The sequence below is a fragment of the Schistocerca gregaria genome, chromosome 4 (assembly GCF_023897955.1).
Source record: "Schistocerca gregaria isolate iqSchGreg1 chromosome 4, iqSchGreg1.2, whole genome shotgun sequence".
NCBI lineage: Eukaryota > Metazoa > Arthropoda > Insecta > Orthoptera > Acrididae > Schistocerca > Schistocerca gregaria.
Window position 1 is genome coordinate 774,420,876 of NC_064923.1, and position 20,408 is coordinate 774,441,283.

General features: G+C 43.3%; 1 protein-coding gene across 1 annotated transcript in view; it reads right to left on the minus strand.

The window, feature by feature from the left end:
• LOC126266642 (nuclear pore complex protein Nup155) overlaps positions 1-20,408 on the minus strand; it is a 223,436-nt gene that overhangs the window by 99,335 nt on the left and 103,693 nt on the right. The window lies entirely within an intron of this gene.

Below are 20,408 nucleotides of genomic sequence, written 5' to 3' on the forward strand. Positions count from 1 at the left end.
AAGATATTTGATTGGTAAATCAGCACCTCACTGCTGTCTATTGTTGGCAGTTTATTGTAATGCCACGTCAGTGTGTTGTATGCACATGGAGCTGTATTAATGGATGACCAGAAAGTTACTCATTTCTCTCACCATTAATTGTGTTCCTGGTAGACTGCATAAACCTCTTTCATTCAAGAATTGCTGACACTTTTAGACCAGGCTGCACTGAGTGGATACACTTATTGCATATCCCTAATACAATTCTACTGCATTTAGATGTGCTATACTCATTTAATAATTCTTCAATAAACATTAATTTTATACCATAAAAATAATATTTTTAATAATCAGTGATTTTTCCATCACCTGCATTGTGGACACACACACACCTGAATTTCGTTCTGGGAAAATTTTTTTGGCAGAAGCAGTGGCTTTACAGTCATCCAAGAAAAACATAAATATGTGACCTTTAAACAACATATCCCCCCCCCCCTTCCATGGCCAGGATTTTTAGTATGTTCTTGACACAACTGTGCAAAAATTTTTGAGTACACAATTTTTTCCCCCTAATCCACCTCTTTTGGTTTTTGTTCATTGGGCTAACCCCTGCAAGCTGTCAGCAGACCTTCACCAGCCAGTCCTGCCTCCACCACCTCACTCTCACCACATTCTACCCATAGAACTGTAATCCGAGCACTGTAGATTGAGCCAGCACAATGCGGCTGTATTGGCTTGACATCACACCAACAAACCATGACCTTAACCCACTCAGGTAATATGTTGCCGTCGAAAGCAACTCTACTATCCATGGATCCCTTCTGGATGCACTGAACAAAATGGAATCTTATGATGCATTAGATTAGTATGCAGCTCCTCATCAGTTATGTCCTGATGGAAGATAATGCCTTGAATTCTGATGAGCTTCTTGTGAGGAGAAATGTTGACTGGTATATCTTCTATCTTGATACAAGCCTCTGATTGGTTGGCATGCAATGTTTTGATCAGCAAGGATCCACTTCTCATTGTGTGTATTGCTGCTTCCTCCCCAAATCGACATTCAATATTTTCAACAAAAAACAATGGGTTTATTTTAGCGAAAGATCCGCCATCAGTTCGTAAACAAACCAAGAACTCGACAAACTGTCCATTTCCTTTTCTTCTTACTTGACTCTTGTTTTGGGACATGGTCAAATACAGAAATGCCATAGGATTGTAAACCTCCACATTGAATGTTCAGATGGTCATTTTGGCAAGGCAACCATTAAGTTTAATTCGTTTCTTTGCAGATCGTCTGCCCTGATGCCACTCACTCTGATTGGAGGCTCTCCCTGTGGACACCACCTTGCCAAGACAGACTACCTAGCACAGCAGGAGGGGGGGGGGGGGGGGGGAAAAAAACACAGCCAGAATACCCAGGTAAAATCGGACTAAATAAAAAGACTACTATTAGTCATCTCTTACAACAGCTGAGGAAGGGTCGCAGGTCTATTCTTGCCCCCACCCCCCTCCTCCCCCGGTGAGTCTACCATGTTCAAAGATCTGGGGGTCAGTACACTCATCCAACATTACACCTACACACACCACAAAACCTTAACTGCCAAAGCAATCATCTTCAACAATGTTCCCGTTAGCATTATGCATTCACAACTGTTGCTGTATGAGGGTACGTCCAGGATTACTATCAGACTGCATCTGCTCACATCCAAGGAGAGTCCATAACCACACACTTTGTCTGTCCAGTTCATATGTTTCTGATACTGTTGCAAACAGTGCTGCCAATGTGTCGTCTGTCAACAGAACACAATGTACTTGTCGGAGAAAGAGAATACCCTCTTTCAGCAGCTGTACCACTGTGGAGTGACATATTGCTTGCCTTGCAGTCCTATTAAACATGGTTGCAATTGCATCCACCTTCTGACATGGGTTCAAGAATTTTTCCACCATTGGTAGTCAAATGAAGTCCTATGCACATTTCACGCACTCACAAATTGGGACAAATGCAGCTGTTTGATTTTTTTCACTTCGTGTGAGCTTGTGGTTTTCATTGGCCATCCATTGCTTATATCACTGTTTAAGTGTGCCTTTGAATTGTCAATTTACACAAACATCTCATGGTTGCAGGACAGATGTTAGACTCCCAGAAATAATGACCAAGTCAGTTTTCCTTTTTTGTAAATTGTCTCACACTTCCTCTTTGTATGTCAATGGAAGCTGTCAAGGACCAACATGTTATGCAAATTCAGTAATGCACGAGGGTGACACTGTCAAACTTACGTCATGGAGTCAACCACAAGGTTCCTGTTCACGCATCCTTTCAGATTCACTCTCACCAATATGCCTTTCACCGATACTTTGATTAGTTTTCCTTTTAAACATCACATAAGGTGGTGCCTATCATTCATTACCAGTTACACACAACATCACTGTACACCTTTACTTCTCATTGCCACCAGCTCTCAACATGACACTGGATTCCCCTTCCCTATTCAGTGTCACCAAGTGGCATCTCTAAATAGACTGACATTTGATTCACATTACCTATCTGCAATAATATATGGGAATGTTTGCCGGGAAAGTTTATCACACAGCGATGAAAAATCACTACTTTTTTCTCATAATAACCTGGAAGTCATTGAGTGACAATAGTTTTCCTCTGGAATCCTAATTCATTTCAACTGAAAAACTTGACAGCCAGCCCCAGCTAGCTTTGAAGCCGGTGATGCCTAGTTCTTTGGCTAAAGCCAATGCTTTGAGTTGGTACATTTCGCTAGTCACCACACATTCGTATGTCACTTCTCATCGACACAATTGCAGATCCTTTTTTTCCACTGTCCTGATGCTTCACTTTTTGGCAGCAAAATGCCCAGCAATTACCATTCATTCCTTGAAGGCACATTTTGTTTTTTCTCCATTTGGAATACAACCATCTCTCACATCATACTTTATTTCTGCTGTACAGCTTCTAATGTTCTCTGCTTCTCCACAATCTTTTTCCTTTGGCTGTGTACAAGGATAATGAAAAGTAGCCATCATTAACAAGTTAACACCTGGTTAGTACTTCACTTCTAATGTGCAACTGATGCATCACAGACTGGGGCTGCAACAACAATATGTATAATGGGATCTACTGTTGGAGGTGAAGCAGTATCAACTTAATTACAATTAATGAAGGCATCCCAGTTTTTTGTCCTTAAATTTGAGAAAAAAATATGCGCAAATTATTTGCGTATATATGGTAAGTAAACAGTGCAGTACAGTTAAATTTACTGATGGTTTATGTATCAATGGTGCACCTGATATACTATACGTACAATAAAACTGATGATGAATGTTGAATATAAGAAGGAAAGGACTTGGGTAAGGAAAGATTTCAGAAGGTACATAAGAAAATGGTGGAAGAAATACTGGAGACAATTAATGATGCTTTCTGGACAGTAATGGAAGAGCATAAGAGGGGATCAGTCAAGTAACAAGAATTTTGTGGAGGATAAAGAGAACAGCGAATCCGAAGAGCTAGTGGAAAGATTGACTGCTGTGAAAGGAGGAGAAGATGGATCTGGAAAATTGCTCTGACGTGTCACTGGTGGCAGACTGGCAAATGCAAAAATATTATTAATATATGTTTAATCCAGTTTCATTTCCTTCTTTTTATTCCATTCAATAACTGATTGTGCTCTACCAATCTTCCCAGTTCCTCCTTGTTTTTCCCTCTATTAATCCAACTTATTGTTTCCATCCTCTGCCATGTCCACATCTCTAACGTCTCCATCCTTGCTCATCTCTCTTCCTCGACATCAATGTATCGACACCACGCAGGACAACACTTCACACACAACGTTTTACTGGTCTTCCCTGAAATAGTTTTCCATATTGCTGCAGAAAATTCTGCTTTTCTTACATAAAGGCTCTTTCACCACTGATATACTGGTTTTAATTTCTGTGCTGCTCTTCCATTTGGTTCAACAAACACTCATGAAACATATCCTCATGTGTCTGGGAACTGTATCAAACAGGGCTAATAGAAGATATTCTGCTTTCTCTTCAGACAATGGTAACTCCAGGTAGAAATATCAACAATGTATGGAAAGACAGATTGCTACGTACCGTAAAGAAGACATGTTAAGTTACAGACAAGCACAATTAAAAAGACACGTGCATAAAGCTTTCAGCCACAGCCTTCATCAGTACACAAGAGATAGACACCATTCACACACACCCAAGCAAGCACATCTCATGCACATTTGACCCCTAAATCAAGTTTCTTGGCCTGGAACGGATGGCAGGGCATTCCGGCACGAGATGCTGGAGTTGGCGGTCGTGCATGCATGAGGTGCGCTTGCTTGTGCATGTGTGTGGTGAGTATCTCTCTTTAACTGATGGTGGCTGTGGCCGAAACCTTTATGTAAGTGTCTTAATTGTGCTTGTCTGTAACTTGACGTGTCTTCTTTACGGTACGTAGCAAGCACTCTGCCTTTTATTTTTCTTCTCTTTTTTTATTTTTATTGCTCCTCTTACACTTTAGATAACAGCAAGTAACTGCTTTCATTACTTTGTATATGAAATAATGACTAAGGGATACAATAACTGATTTCCCATTCAGTAACTGATTTCCCCTTCAGTATGCAACAGACATCAACAAATTTATTTACTGTGATATGTTTTACATTTTTTTAGAACGGTAGTCATAGAAACGTAAGTAACATAATTTTTCTTGCACCATAAACATTGTCTGCTGCTCATGGTCTCACGGTAGCATTCTCGCTTCCTGAGCACGGGTTCCCGGATTCGATTCCCAGCCTCGAGATGACTGGGTGGTGGTGTGTCATCCACACACACACACACACACACACACACACACACACACATATTCATTCATACAAGCACAACTCTCACAAATATGGCTACTGTCTCTAGCCACTGTGGCCAGACTGAGTTGTAACTGCACCTTATGGGAGTAGTTGTCTTGTGTGTATAGTTGGGATAGGAGGCGGCATGGGAGGAAGGAGGAGAAGAGGTGGGGTGTAGTGCTGCTTGTAGGAACACACAGGGACATGTTGGTGGCAGGGTAGGGCTGCTCTGCTAGGTGCAGTTAAAACGTTTGAGGGGACATGGGGAGCAGAAAATGAGAGAAAGGGAAAGGGTCTTGTGAGTGCGTTGGCGGAATAGGATGATGTGTTGTACTGGAGTGGGAGCAGGGAATGGAAGAAGGGAATATGTAGGGGTAGAACACGGACTAGCAAAGGTTGACACCTGGGAGTCAAGGGAGCGTAAGATACATTGCAAGGAGAGTTTCAATCTGTGCAATTCAGAAAAGCTGGTATCTGTAGGACAGATCCAGATGTGTCAGGCTGGGAATCAATCACTGAAGTGAAGCATGCTGTGTTGGGCAGCATGTTTAGCAACTGTGTGGTCCAGCTGTGCCTTGGCCATATTTTGTTGGTGGGCATTCATGTGAACAGATAGCATGTTAGTTGTCATGCTCATGTAGAAAGTACCACTGTGAGGGCAGTTTAGTTTGTGGATCACACGGTTGCTTCCCCGGGGAGCCCGGCCTTTGATCAGAATGTTGTGTGGTGGTGGTGGTGGTGGTGGTGGTGGTGGAGGAGGAGGAGGAGGAGGATGGGACAGGTCTAGCATCTAGCTCTATTGAAGGGATATGACCCATGAGGCAAGGGGCAGGACAGTTCTAATGTTTTCCTGACAACCCGAGACCATGTGGTACTGGAGTGCAAAACTCGCACGTCTCTCGTGGGTGATTTTCGTATTGTGTGCAGCCTATCTTCTCAGGACAGACAGCTGTGTCGATATTGTGTGTTCGAGACAGTGAAATACAAGTGTCTCTAGAACTTACCCCAAAATTCTCAAGGCAGAACCGAGTTAGGACAGAGTGCGGATGGAAAAGGACATTCCCTAGGTTGGTGGACGGCGGAATAACACTGCGAGAGGTGGGAAGGATAGTGAGTAGCATATTCCTCATTTCATGGCAGGATGAGAAGTTGTCAAAACCCAGGCAGAGAACTGGTTCAGTTCAGTTCAGTTGCTTCAGTCCTGGGTGGTACTGAAACACGAGGGAAGTGAGGGTTGCTGCAAGTTTCCTCAAGTGAAACTCCCAGATATTTCCCTGCTTTCCAGATGAGTATTAGCAGTTTTCTCTGACAAATTTTGAGATCCCAAGGGTACGATACGACGTAAGTTGACAAACTGTCTTTGCAGCAACAGTACAAGAAACAATAGGGCAAACAAGGGAATATCTAAAAAGAATTGCAAGCAGATGGTGTTTCCTGATGTGAGCAAAAATCTTAAGTACTAACATCAACATCTTTAGTAATAGTTCCGGCGTAATGACAAGCGCCAGTACGAAGATCGAGAACGATACAGTGGAGAGGCCAATGAGATGACATCAGCCAATAGAACGCTGACTAGACACTGACGATTTGCATGTCACCAATTGCTTGCGACACTAAGTATTGTCAATTCAATTACTGTAATAAACTCCATTAACATAATTTGCTTGTATGTTGTCTAGCTAATCGAGGAAACAGCTTCCTATGCACCCTATAAGACACGAATGGGCAGCATTCCACAGAAATGAACTGTTATGCCATTCCGTCTCCCAAAGCAGAAAACCCTGCAGTGTAAGACAGAACGCAGGTCAGCTTCGGAGATGTCTATCTCCAGAAGCGGTTTCCCCGTTGCCTGTTTGGCCAGCCTGTCAGCTAGTTCGTTTCCGAGAATTCTGACGTGTCCTGGGGTCCACAAGAACAACACGGAACGCCAGGAATGTTCCAGGGCACAGATAGACTTCTGAATGGACACTACCATAGGGTGGCGAGGGCAGCACTGGTTGATAGCTTGTAGGCTGCTCAATGAGTCAGTACACAGAAGAAATGACTCGCCAGGGATGTACTCAAGAGCACGAGATAACGGCCACCAGCACTGCAGTGAGAATACTGCAGCCAACTAGCAAGGAGTGCTGCTCAATATGTCCTCCATGAACATATGTGAAGCCTACGTGACCATCAGCTATTGAGTTGTTGGTGTACACCACTTCAGAGCTCCGGAACAGGTCAAAAATTGATAGGAAGTGACAACAGAGAGCGGCGGGGTTAACGGAGTCCTTAGGGCCATGCAAAAGGTCCAGGCGAAGCTGCAGCTGTGGCGTGCCCCATGGAGGCGTATGTGAACGGACTGCAAGTAGAAGTGGTAAAGGGGAGGACTCCAGTTCGAAGAGCAAGGCCTGCACGCAACCTGCAATCGTTTGCCCCGATCTGGGCCGCCAATGCGGGAGATGCACTGCTGCGGGTGGGAAAAGGAGAGGGTAATTTGGATGCTCAGGGGAACTATGAATGTGTGCTGCATAACTGGCAAGCAGTTGCACATGTCTGATCTGCAGTGGAGGGATACCAGCCTCCAGCAGTACCCTGACCACCTGACTTAAAAGCTCCCATCGCTAAGTGAACCCCACAGGAGTGCACAGGGTCGAATAAATGCAATGCTGAAGGTGCTACCTAACCAGAAACCACACTCACTTCTGCTTAAGCTGACGAAGATGACTGAGCCAAGTCAATTGAGTGTTGAAAACCAGTCCTAGAAATTGATATGTCTCCACTACAGTGAGTGGATCATTACTAAGGTAAAGTGCGGGTTCGAGATGAATGGTATGATGCTGACAGAAGTGCATGACAAACGACTTTGCAGCTGAAAACTGAAAGCCGTGGGATAGAGCCCATGACTGCGCCTTGTGGATGGCTCCCTGGAGGCACCGCTCAGTAACAACAGTACTGGAGCAGCAGTATGAAATACAAAAGTTGTCTGCATACCAGAGAATGTGAGTCAGAGGGCCCGGCAGCTGCTGCTAGACCATTAATGGCCACTAAAATCAAAGAGACACTCAATACAGAGCAATGTAGGACTCCATTCTCCTGTATATGGGTGAAACTATGGGGGGCACCAACTTGGACACTGAAAGTACGGGGCGAAAGGAAGTTTTGGATAAAATTGGGAGTGGTCCCCAGAGACCCCACTCATACAATGTGGCAAGGAGATGATGTCATCAAGTCGTGTCGTAAGCTTTAAGTCAAAAAAGAAGGCAATAAAGTGTTGCCTTCTGGAAAAGGCTGTTTGGATGGCAGACTCGATCGACACAAGATTATCAGTGGTAGAGCGACCGTGGTGGAAGCCGCCCTGACATGGAGCCAGCAAGCCAAGTGACTACAGGACCCAAGCCAACGACTGACATACCACACCTTCCAGCAGCTTACAAAGAACGTTGGTCGGGCTGATGGGCCAATAGCTAACCACATCAAGCGGGTTTTTACCGGGTTTGAGCACTGGAATGATGGTGCCCTCTCGCCATTGCTATGGAAAGGCGCCATCACACCAGAGCCGGTTGAAGATGACGGGAAGATGTTGCTTGTAGTCCGACGAGAGATGTTTAATCACCTGGCTGTGGATGCGATCAGGCCCAAGAGTTGTGTCGGGGCAATGTGCAAAGGCACTGAGGAGCTCCCACTCTGCAAATGGGGTGTTATAGGATTCACTGCAGCGTGTAGTGACGTTCCTTTCCAGCTGCCACTTGAGTGTGTGAAAGGCTGGGGGTAAAACTCCGATGCAGAGGCTTGAGCAAAGAGCTCGGCAATTGTGTTTGCGTCTGTACATGGCTCGTCATTTATGATAACACCGGGGACAGCTGTTGGTGCCTGGTACCTGAAAAGACATCTGATCTTTGCCCAGACTTGGGAAGGTGACGTGTGGCACCCAATACTGGAGACGTATCTTTCCCAACACCACTCCTTCTGTTGTTTGATAAGGTAGTGAACACGGGCACGGAACCGTTTAAAGGCTACTATGAGGTGCTCCAGGGAAGGGTCCCACTTATGCCGCTGCAGAGCTCGCAGACCACCAAGGGGCTGCCTTATGCCTCGGGCATCCTGAAGAGCGAGGGATCGCGTTTTCTGCAGCAGACACAATTATGCTAGTCACCTGCTCAACAATCACATCGATGTTACCACGTGGGGGGAGACTCAATGGTGACAGCATAGCTGAAAGCTCCCCAGTCTGACTTGTTCAAAGCCCATCTGTGCAGGCGTCCATGAGCCTGGCGCTGGGGCAGTGACAGGAAGATGGGGAAGTGATCACTACCACACAGATCATCATGTGCTCTCCAGTGGATAGATGGGAGAAGTCCTAGGCTGCAAATTAATAAATCAATGGCCGAGTAACTACCATGAGTCACACTGAAATATATGGCAGCCCCAGTATTTAAGAGGCAGAGGTAGAGTTGCGACAGTTAAGTTTCGATATCTCTGCGTAGGCCAGTAACCATGGTACCAACCCACAAGGGGTTATGGGCATTGAAATCTTAATATCCCTTATAGCTGCGGAGGGCAGGGGTCCACATTGCTGGGAACCAGGTTTCCTGGAGGGCAATGCAGATAGCAGGTGTAAAGCTTAACAGTTGCCATAGCTCAGCCAGGCAGCGGAAAAAAACTGCAGCAATTCCACTGGAGGATGACATGGAACATTCAATGAAGCAGTTTACACCTCAGAGTCACCTGCCGCCACCGATTTATTGCCTGAGCATTCTATATCCATTGTGTCTGAGGGTCTGGCGAGATCTAGGTCCTCAGCGGACACCAAAATCTCCACCCCATCCTGAGCTGCAGAGTTTGTAGGTAGCGGTGGTGCAGGTGCCACTGCAATTTCCTTGGTCTTAGGGGTTTTCTTTTTGGATTTCTCTCGCTGCTCCTTGGGTTTCCCTGGCCGGGAGGACTTCACTGGCTCAGTCTCCGGGACTGAGGATGAGTGTGAAGCCCTATGACCAGCTGCTTTTGGGCTCTTCAACCACTGGCAGGTGTCATCTTTCCCAAGAAAAAACCTGGGAAGGGAGTGACCCAAGGGACACCTTCCTAGCGAGAGAAGCCAAAGAAGACTTGCGCTTCTCTGGCTTACAAGTGGGGACGGACGTCTCCGATAGATGGGAGGTTTTGCTCCCGATGTAGGTGGTGCAGGAGTAACAGGGAGGAAATGCCCCCCACCATCAAGGGGGTAGGTGTAGTCTTCCGGGTCTGAGAGGTGACCTGGATTGGCTGAGCTGATGGTGCCAGAACTGTTGTAGCAGCGGCATGACTGTCATATGCTCAGGATGCAGGCGTTCAAATTTTCTCTTAGCCTCAGTGTAGGTCATTCGGTCCAGGGTCTTTTACTCCACGATTTTCCTTTCTTTCTGGAGAATCCTGAAGTCAGGTGAGCAAGACGAATGGTGCTCCCCGCAGTTGACACTGATGGGAGGCGGGGCACATGGAGTATTGGGATCGTCTGCAATATTGGCATGTGTCACGGGAAGACAAATGGCCAAACTTGTAGCACTTGAAGCACTGCGTTGGGGGCGGGGGATATAGTACTTTACATCACACCAGTACACCATCACCTCGACCTTCTCGGACAATGTATCTCCCTCAAAGGCCAAGATGAAGGCACCGGCGGCAACCTGATTATCCTTTGGACCCCGGTGGACACGCCGGACGAAATGTACACCTTGCGCTCTTAATTGGCGCACAGCTCATCGTCGGACTGCAAAATAAGGTCTGTGAAATATGATACCCTGGACCATATTTAAGCTCTTATTGGGCGTGACGATTACAGAAACATCCTCCGGTTTGTCACAAGCGAGTAACTCCTGTGGCTGGGCGGAGGATGCTATTTTGATCAAGACTGACCCAGATCTCATTTTGGACAAGCCTTCCACCTCCCCGAACTTGTCCTCTAAATGCTCAACATAGAACTGAGGCTTCATCCTCGTGAAAGATTCCCCATCAGCTCTCAAACATACAAGGTACCTGGGCGAAGAAGATCCGCTGCCATCCTTAGCCTGACATTCCTCCCATGGTATGGCTAGAGAGGGGAATGATTTGGGTTCGTACTTCAGTGCATTGAATTGAGCTCGTGATCGCTTAGAGACTGCTGGTGTTTCACCAGCAGCAAGAGATGATGGAAAACGCTTCATCGCGTGTCATCCGCCCTGATGCCACCCACTCCAACCTGGGGCCCTCCCCACGGGCACCACCCAGCCGCAGCAAAGGCCACCTGAAAGGATGTCCATTGCGATGAGTACCGATGCCCCAGGGGGATGGGCTCTACCCCTTGGCATACGTGGAGAGTTAACGGCCTAGGCGTCAGCAGAGTGATCCCTGTGTGGTTAGGGGGCTACATGGCGGCCCCACCACAGCGAACTGGCTACCGTGCTGGATATTTGGTGCAAAGAAGCCCATGGTCATTGTCGATGCAGAAACTGACACTTTGTAGTGCATGGTGGAAAACGCACCCACGAAAGTGTCCTCGCCCAAGAAATGGAGAATGAGCAGGACTGCAATGCGATGAAGAGAAGGTGGGCTAAAGATCTCAATGCAAGGCGGACGATGCACCTTTTAAGGCGCCCTTCCCCAATTGGCTCGCTCTTCGGGAAAATTTTGAAGAATGGAGATCAAACCCTACAGGGGACCATCACATAAAGGCTGAAACATGTGAAACTCCTTTTAGTTGCCTTGTACGACAGGCAGGAATACCTTGGGCCTATTCCAACCCCCGGACCCACAGGGGGGGTTAGTGTATTTGAAGAGAGAATGCTTTTCACTAGAGTTCTCTCCTTTGCTGCTTTGGGATTATAGCTACTATACTGCCCATAGCTTTCCAAGCGTTATTCAAGAAAATCTCATTGTACAATGTAGTATCGACTTGTCATGAGAGAATCCGGTAGCAGGAAAGTCTTTTCATCCACATGTGGTGTTGTAACTTCTTGTAATAACTTCGTGTAATTTTTGTCATTTGACACGGCTGGAAATCCAGGAACTTGTTATTCAGCTGCCAATAATGTATGCAATGTAGATATTTCTGCTGCTTCAGCAGTTTCTTGACTTATTGCTACCTTATTTTTGATAGTGAATCTACTAATGTTTGTCAATTCTTTATTTCCTTGTGAAATGGCCCACTTCAATGAAGCACACGATACCATTTGTGACCATCAAGATTACTTTAATTTTTTTAATTTCCATACTGAAGGTACACATTTTCTCAGATTTTCTCCATCCTGGCTCAACGTCCTTTTTCATTTCTTTAATTTCTAATTTTTCTTCGTATGCGAGAGTCCAGTTGGTCAAAGGGGTTTCAAACTGTATTTTCGGATCCTTTCAGCAAAGGTAGTTGCTTTGGCCCTATAATCCAGTGGGATTGAAGCTGGCACATCTGCCAACGGGAACGACAGCAGCTAAAGGCTTGTCACTTTCATCATCATAGGCGAGAGTACAGAGTCTAAGTATGGTATAACTTATAGTATAGTATCAATCTTCATCCTTTGCTATCATACATTCACTCAGTAATTTGTTACACACAGCCAGTGTCAGGGCTGGAAGATTATTCTTCAGGACTGTCACAAGCTGGTCTGCACTCAATATCAATTAAAAATGCCTAATGTGAAGGTGCTCAAGAACTGATTGTGAAATGCAGTCTTCTTCATTCATAGTGTGTACACAGACGAGGACAGTTAAAACTACAGTTTTCCCCACATGAAAGTAAATTTTTTCATATTAAATGACAGTATACATTCCCTATGATCTGTAAAACTAATCAACCCTTCGATGTTAAAGGTTTTATACACCGTCATAGAACTGCCCAGCAGTTTAAGAAATGAAACCCAGCAAAAAACATGTCTTGGATAGATCTTTGATGTGCTGCTACATGTATACTGCATATTTTTGTATTACAAAATTATAAATACAAATTCCACCAAATACAGCACGGTGTATTCCAAAGCACTGAAATCAAGATTGTGCTATGCTATGTGCTTTTTTCAGCCAATCGTAGCTCACATCTCATGATCTTGCCGATCAATGATAGCAGATGTTCAAAACATAGGACATGTGATGCAGTCAACCATAGCGACACACACACACACACACGCGCACACACACACACACACACACACACACACACACACACACACACACACACACACACACACACGGAAAATTAATAGTTTGAATTTTCCCCTGTACCTTAATCTACTTGGCGGAGGGGGGGGAGAGACTGATAAATTATTATGTTTTTTGTAAACCCTCAATGCCAGTTTTGTAAAGGCCTCGTTTGTGAGTTCGTGAAATGACTTCTGGTGCAGTACACTGCTAAGACAATTTCTCCCTGCCACTATTACACAGCTATGCCCCAGGGTGAGATAACAAGATAGGAGAATGAAGGTTGGTAGCCCTGCGCCTGGTATACGGACGTTTGAGTCACAGCTCCCGTACAAGATAAGTAATTTTAGTAGTAATAAACTGTTTCTAACACTTTAAACAAATTTATTACGTTAATTATAGTGCTCTTCAAGCGTACCATTAAAAGTTTTTGTCTTACTCACGTATTTTCACAGTAATCAAGCAAAGTTCGTTTTGTTTACATATCGCGGCCAGGCCGAACTTTTGAGCTTTCAGATTAAACTTCATACCGCAATTTTAAATGCATTTACTGACAGTTTAGTGTGCCAAATACACTGCCCCTTTATATCTGTAGAGTATCGTCATCTCTTAAGTAGTTTCCAGTAAGAAACTTCTGAACCATTGTTTACATTGTCGCGAGTAGGCCTAATTTTTTGTACACGTATTTTCATTGTTTTCTAGTAACTTAATTGTCTTTCTGCCACTAAAATCGATTTGTACCATGAGTGTAAAGTGCCTGACGTGCCGTAGAATCGTTAGCTCCGGGGTCTGGTGTGATGGATGTAGTAACTTTTTTCATTGGGGAGATTGCAGTGGCGTGGGAATTGGGAAAATGAGCGAGACTCATCAGTGGTTCTGTAGGCTATGCAGTAGAGATAGAAAGATTGTGGAACAGGAGGGGAAAATTGCTGCCCTTCAGGCTGAGTTAGATGAGGCTAGATGAGAACTGTGCTGGTTAAGGGGGGGGAGGAGGGTAAACACGGGTGGGAAGTGGCAACAGGCATAAGGAACAGGCCAAGAAATTCTTCTGACAGCTTTGTTATTAATATACAAAATAGGTTTGACCTGTTGCCTCAGTCGGAAACTGATGAGCCTCTCACAGAAGTAGATGTAGACAGGGCTCAACAAGCTTTCAGCAGCAAATTGAATAAGAAAGTAGGGAAGTGTGCAAAGAGAAAGAAAGTCTTGTTGCTATGTAGTTCGCAAGCTAGGGGTGTGGGCCAACTTCTGCAGGATGAATTAGGGTCAGAATACCAGGTCACAAGTTTTTTCAAACCTAGTGCTGGACTGGGGCAGGTACAGAGGGTTTAGGTTCACTATGTAGAGGCTTTACTAAGGAAGATACCGTGGTTATTGTGGGTGGGCCGGGCAACAGTATTGACAGAGATCCGGGGTACAGCATAGAGTGTGACCTGGCAAATATTGCATCGGCATCGAGTCATACCAGTGTTGGGTTTGTGTCAGTTCTGGAGCGCCACGACCAGCCTCATTTGAGCTCATCCGTCAGGAGAGTTAATTTGGAGTTGGAACGGCTACTTGGATCTGATGCGGGGTCACACATTGGTGTGGTTCGTGTTGATTCACTCTGTAGGTGGGACTATACTAGACATGGCCTACACCTCAACAAGAAGGGGAAGGGTAAACTGGCTGGGCTGATAGCAGGAAATTTAAAGAGGGGAGGAACTACATCTCATGGTGGTAACTCTTTTTTAGTTTAAGATCAGTGTCCAGTGGGAAACTCAGCCAGGCAAGTACTAAAGATGTTAAAAAAGTTCAAGATACTCGCAAAAGTAAAATGAAAAATGTTAGTATATTTCATCAAAATATTGGGGAATTGAAGAATAAAATTGATGAGCTTCTGCTTTGTTTAGAAGATACAGAAACTGAGAATGTAATAGATGTACTATGCCTGTCTGAGCATCACATTGTCACTGATATGCAAAATGTTAGCATCAATGGGTACAAATTAGCTGCACATGTAAGTAGAGATAATATGATGAGAGGAGGAGTTGCCATATATGTCAAAAGCTTCCACAGCGCAAAAAATTTAGAAACTAAAAAATTTGTGTAGAGCAACATATGGAAGCATGTGCCACTGAACTAAAACTAAATGATGGCACTTTCATAATTGTAACAGTGTATAGGTCCCCCTCAGGGAATTTCCAGCTATTTCTAGAAAACTTGGATGCTTTGTTGTGATATCTGTCAGACGGGGGGAAGCAAATTATCATTTGTGGGGATTTCAATGTTGATTCCCTGAAAGAGTGTGATAGAAAGAATGACCTTGTAGTATTACTCAGTTCTTTCAATTTGAGCTCCGTCATTGATTTTCCTACTCGGATAACAAAGAACAGCAGGACATTGATAGATAACTTTTTTATAGACCAAGATAAGTTTGAGGACATAAATGCTTATCCTGTTGAGAATGGTCTTTCAGATCATGGTGCACAGCTAGTTACAGTACATGGCATAGCTCCATGCAGTATATCAAATCATAATTTCAAAGCAGTGCGTTCAATTAACAATATAAATACTGCAAACTTTAGGGAAAGACTAAAGGAGCTAGACTGGGCTGAAGTGTATATGGAACACGATGCAAACTTGAAATATAACTTATTTCACGATACATTTTTAAGGGTATTTAAAATTTGATTTCCCAAGAAAACAGTGAAACGTAATTCCACGAAAACATATAAAAAACCTTGGTTAACTAAAGGAATAAGAATATCTTGCAACCGTAAAAGAGAACTGTATCTAACAGCAAGAGGGAGTACTAACCCCGAAATTGTTCAATATTATAAAAACTATTGTGCGGTACTAAGAAAAGTTATTAAAAAGTCCAGAAGCATGTGTATCACGTCTGAGATCAGTAACTCTGATAATAAAATTAAAGCAATTTGGAATATTATTGAGAGGGAAACAGGGCAACCAAGAGCACAGGAAGACTTTAGTGCCATAAAACTGAATGACGAGTGTACTAACAAACAATCTGAAATAGGAAATATTTTCAATAATCATTTTTTAAATGTTGTGGAGAAAGTAGGATCTAGATCTTCACTAGAAGAGGCAAGGCTTCTAATAGAAGAGGCCATACCTGTGCAGTTTGAAATAACTGTATTTCCACGAACCTCTCCCTCTGAAATCAGTAAAATAATAAACTCACTGAAAAGTAAAAGCTCTTACGGAATTGATGGCATTTCCAGCAAGATACTTAAAGCTTATTCCCCACAGATAAGTAGGATTCTCAGCCACGTGTGTAATACCACTTTGGAGCAGGGTGTTTTCCCTGATAAACTGAAATATGCCATTGTTATGCCATTGCATAAAAAGGTGGATACGTCGGATGTCAACAACTATCGCCCAATCTCTCTTCTGACAGCTCTATCAAAAATTTTTGAGAAAGTAATGTATTCAAGAGTAGCCTCCCATATATGTAAAAAAGTACTAACAAAATGTCAGTTTGGTTTTCAGAAAGGCTTTTCAACAGAAAATGCTATATACGCTTTCACTGATCAAATATTAAATGCTCTGAATAACCGGACATCACCCATTGGTATTTTTTGTGATCTCTCAAAGGCCTTTGACTGTGTAAATCATGGATTTCTTTTAGATAAGCTAAATCATTATGGTTTGAGGGGGGCAGTGCACAAATGGTTTAATTCATACTTAACTGGAAAAATGCAGAAAGTTGAAATAAGTGGTTCATGTAATGTTAATACAACAGCTGATTCCTCAAACTGGGGGGCTATCAAGCACGGGGTCCCACAGGGTTCGGTCTTAGGTCCTTTACTGTTCTTGATATACATTAATGACTTACCATTCCATATTGATGAAGATGCAAATTTAGTTCTTTTTGCTGATGATACAAGTATAGTAATAACATCCAAAAACAAAGAACTAAGTGATGTAATTGTAAATGATGTTTTTCACAAAATTTTTAAGTGGTTCTCAGCAAACGGACTCTCTTTAAATTTTGTTAAAACACAGTATATACAGTTCCGTACAGTAAATGGCACAACTCCAGTAATAAATATAGACTTTGAACAGAAGTCTGTAGCTAAGGTAGAATTTTCAAAATTTTTAGTTGTGTCCATTGATGAGAGGTTAAACTGGAAGCAACACATTGATGGTCTGCTGAAACGTCTGAGTTCGGCTACGTATGCTATTAGGGTTATTGCAAATTTTGGTGATAAGAATCTCAGTAAATTAGCTTACTATGCCTACTTTCATTCACTGCTTTCGTATGGTATCATATTCTGGGGTAATTCATCGTTGAGTAGAAAAGTATTCATTGCTCAAAAACGTGTAATCAGAATAATTGCTGGAGCCCACCCACGGTCATCCTGCAGACATCTATTTAAGGATCTAGGGATCCTCACAGTATATATATATATATATATAAAACAGAAAGAAACTTCCACATGGGAAAAATATATTAAAAACAAAGATTCCAAGACTTACCAAGAGGGAAAGCGCCGGCAGACAGGCACATGAACAAAACACACAAACACACACACAGAATTACGAGCTTTCGCAACTGGCAGTTGCTTCGCCAGGAAAGAGGGAAGGAGAGGGAAAAATGAAAGGATGTGGGTTTTAAGGGAGAGGGTAAGGAGTCATTCCAATCCCGGGAGCGGAAAGACTTCCCTTAGGGGAAAAAAAAGGACAGGTGTACACTCGCACACACACACACACACACATATCCATCCGCACATGTCTGCTTGTGTCTGTGTATGTGCGGATGGATATGTGTGTGTGTGTGTGTGTGTGTGTGTGTGTGTGTGTGTGTGTGTGTGAGTGTACACCTGTCCTTTTTTTTCCCCTAAGGGAAGTCTTTCCGCTCCCGGGATTGGAATGACTCCTTACCCTCTCCCTTAAAACCCACATCCTTTCATTTTTCCCTCTCCTTCCCTCTTTCCTGACGAAGCAACTGCCAGTTGCGAAAGCTCGTAATTCTGTGTGTGTGTTTGTGTGTTTTGTTCATGTGCCTGTCTGCCGGCGCTTTCCCGCTTGGTAAGTCTTGGAATCTTTGTTTTTAATATATTTTTCCCATGTGGAAGATTCTTTCTGTTATATTCACTTATGAAATTTGTTGTTGATAATCCAGCCCAATTCAAAAGTAATAGCAGTGTGCATAGTTGTAACACCAGGAGAAAGGATGATCTTCACTATGCAGGGTTAAAACTGACTTTGGGACAGAAAGGGTTAAATTATGCTGCCACAGAAGTCTTTGGTCACCTACCAAACAGCATCAAAAGCCTGACAGATAGTCAACCAACATTTAAAAATAAATTAAAAGAATTTCTAGCTAACTCCTTCTACTCATTGGCCGAATTTTTAGATATAAATTAAGGGAGGGAAAAATCTAACTTAAGCATTAGTGTCATGCAATATTTTGTGTAATGTAATATCTTGTACAGACATCTTTCATTAACCTGACACGTTCCACATCATTACGAAGTGTCGTATTCATGATCTATGGAACAAGTATTAATCTAATCTAATCCAACAAATTAGTAACATAACCATACGTAAAACTTTACAATACATAGCAAGTGCAATTTACAACAACCGTCTCTTCACTTCACTAAAAAATGTTCCTTGTTATGTAAGCCCTGGACAATGATCTATAACCAAGTGGGCAACAGCTGCTGCTCTATCTTCCAAGTAGGCTTCTGTCTGTTGTTGTACGGTCATTGGCAGATTGTACTCAGCTAGCAATTGGCCGAGGCAAAGCTGACATCTTCACACTCAGCGCCGCCCATGGCACTGGTGGAACTCGCGTAAATGGCGAGTCTCTATGGCACTGGCACCAGCTCACATGGTGTGTGTGTGTGTGTGTGTGTGTGTGTGTGTGTGTGTGTGTGTGTGTGTGTGAGAGAGAGAGAGAGAGAGAGAGAGAGAGAGAGAGAGAGAGAGAGAGAGAATGTAATAAGATATGTGATGTGAAGCAATAGCACACCAGTTGCATTAAAAACAATTTTTATGCAACTAGTGTATTATTTCTTCACACTGGCATTCTTGAAAACCAGTTGCTGAAAATGATGAGGGGAAAATCTGACTGACAAGATTGGTCTTTGGTGTGTGTGGAGAGGAGTGAAGGGAAATGCTGACGTAACCGGTGCTCAGCAGTACTGACAGAAACTGCAACATTTAGCTTCAGTACACAATTCTGACACTTCAACTGCTTGGTCACTGGCAGTGGCAGAAATTTGAGAACACGGGTTCTGGACAGATGTTATGTGTGACAAAACTGAACGACAGAATCATCAGCCCCCTTTTATTGTGCAACTTACAGCCAGTTAACATTGTTGGCAACATGGTTATTACCAAACATGCATGTGGATCATTTTCATCCTTGCTCTAAAGTGGTAGGCAGCCTATGTTGTTGAGGTACAGAGTATCCAATAATAAATCTATACTTAAATATACAGCTCTAAAACTGGCAGTATATTTATAATGTGTAGCCGATACTTATCTAGGCCAGTACATCTAATTGTTTTTCATCAATACTTTTTCAGACATCAATATATTAGACAACTGATATTTTTAAAAATATCAACAGTCCTATTTCCGAGAATGGTGTCACCTGATGAAGGCCCACCAGGGTGAATGGCGTTAATGTGAGACACCCGACAAATTACATCACCATTCAGTCCTCCTCTGATCTCTATGCCCCCCACCCTTTGTTAGCTGGCACACGCTTTCCCCCTTCACGGCTGTTAGTTTGAGCAGCCACTCAAAAAGGAGAGCACTGAACAGTCAAAGGTGGGTGGATTTGGGTACCTGCATTACTGTGTGTGAGAGCACGTACTTGCACTATAAAAAGAGTGCCCGCTCAAAAGCTAGGAACATTTCTGTATTGTTATGAGTTTCTGTGTACCACTCATGTATCAGCTGCAACTGAGGGGTAACCTTCCTTTGCTTTGTGTACGATTTTCTTACAGGAGCTTCTGTTACTATGGTTGATATCTCAGAATTAAGTCTACTGTTGATGTTTGGTGAAGATTAATCCTACAGCCACAATCTACCTTCCACATAGTATTTTATTCCATAGGTATCTGCAACGAAGGGCACTTGCTGCCCTGCGAACATTGAGTACAGAGCTTTCATTCATTACAGAATTCTCATACACCATGGATAACAATTTTCTGGGAATATAATGTAATTAGATGGATTAAAAAAATCTACTCACTAAATGGCGCCAGGAGAACACACTTTTAACAGATATTACAATTTGGAATACATTCAGTTTTTTGAGTCACCTATACAATTTACTTCTTATGGTAATGAGACAATTAAATCTCTGAACTGGCAACTCAGCTACAATCAATGAAAATGACAATTTTAGATCCTTGCTGCCACCCCCCCCCCCCCCCTCCCTCCTCATGAATAAATTTCAATATACACCCATGCTTTGTTGTTTGATGTGAATCAAGC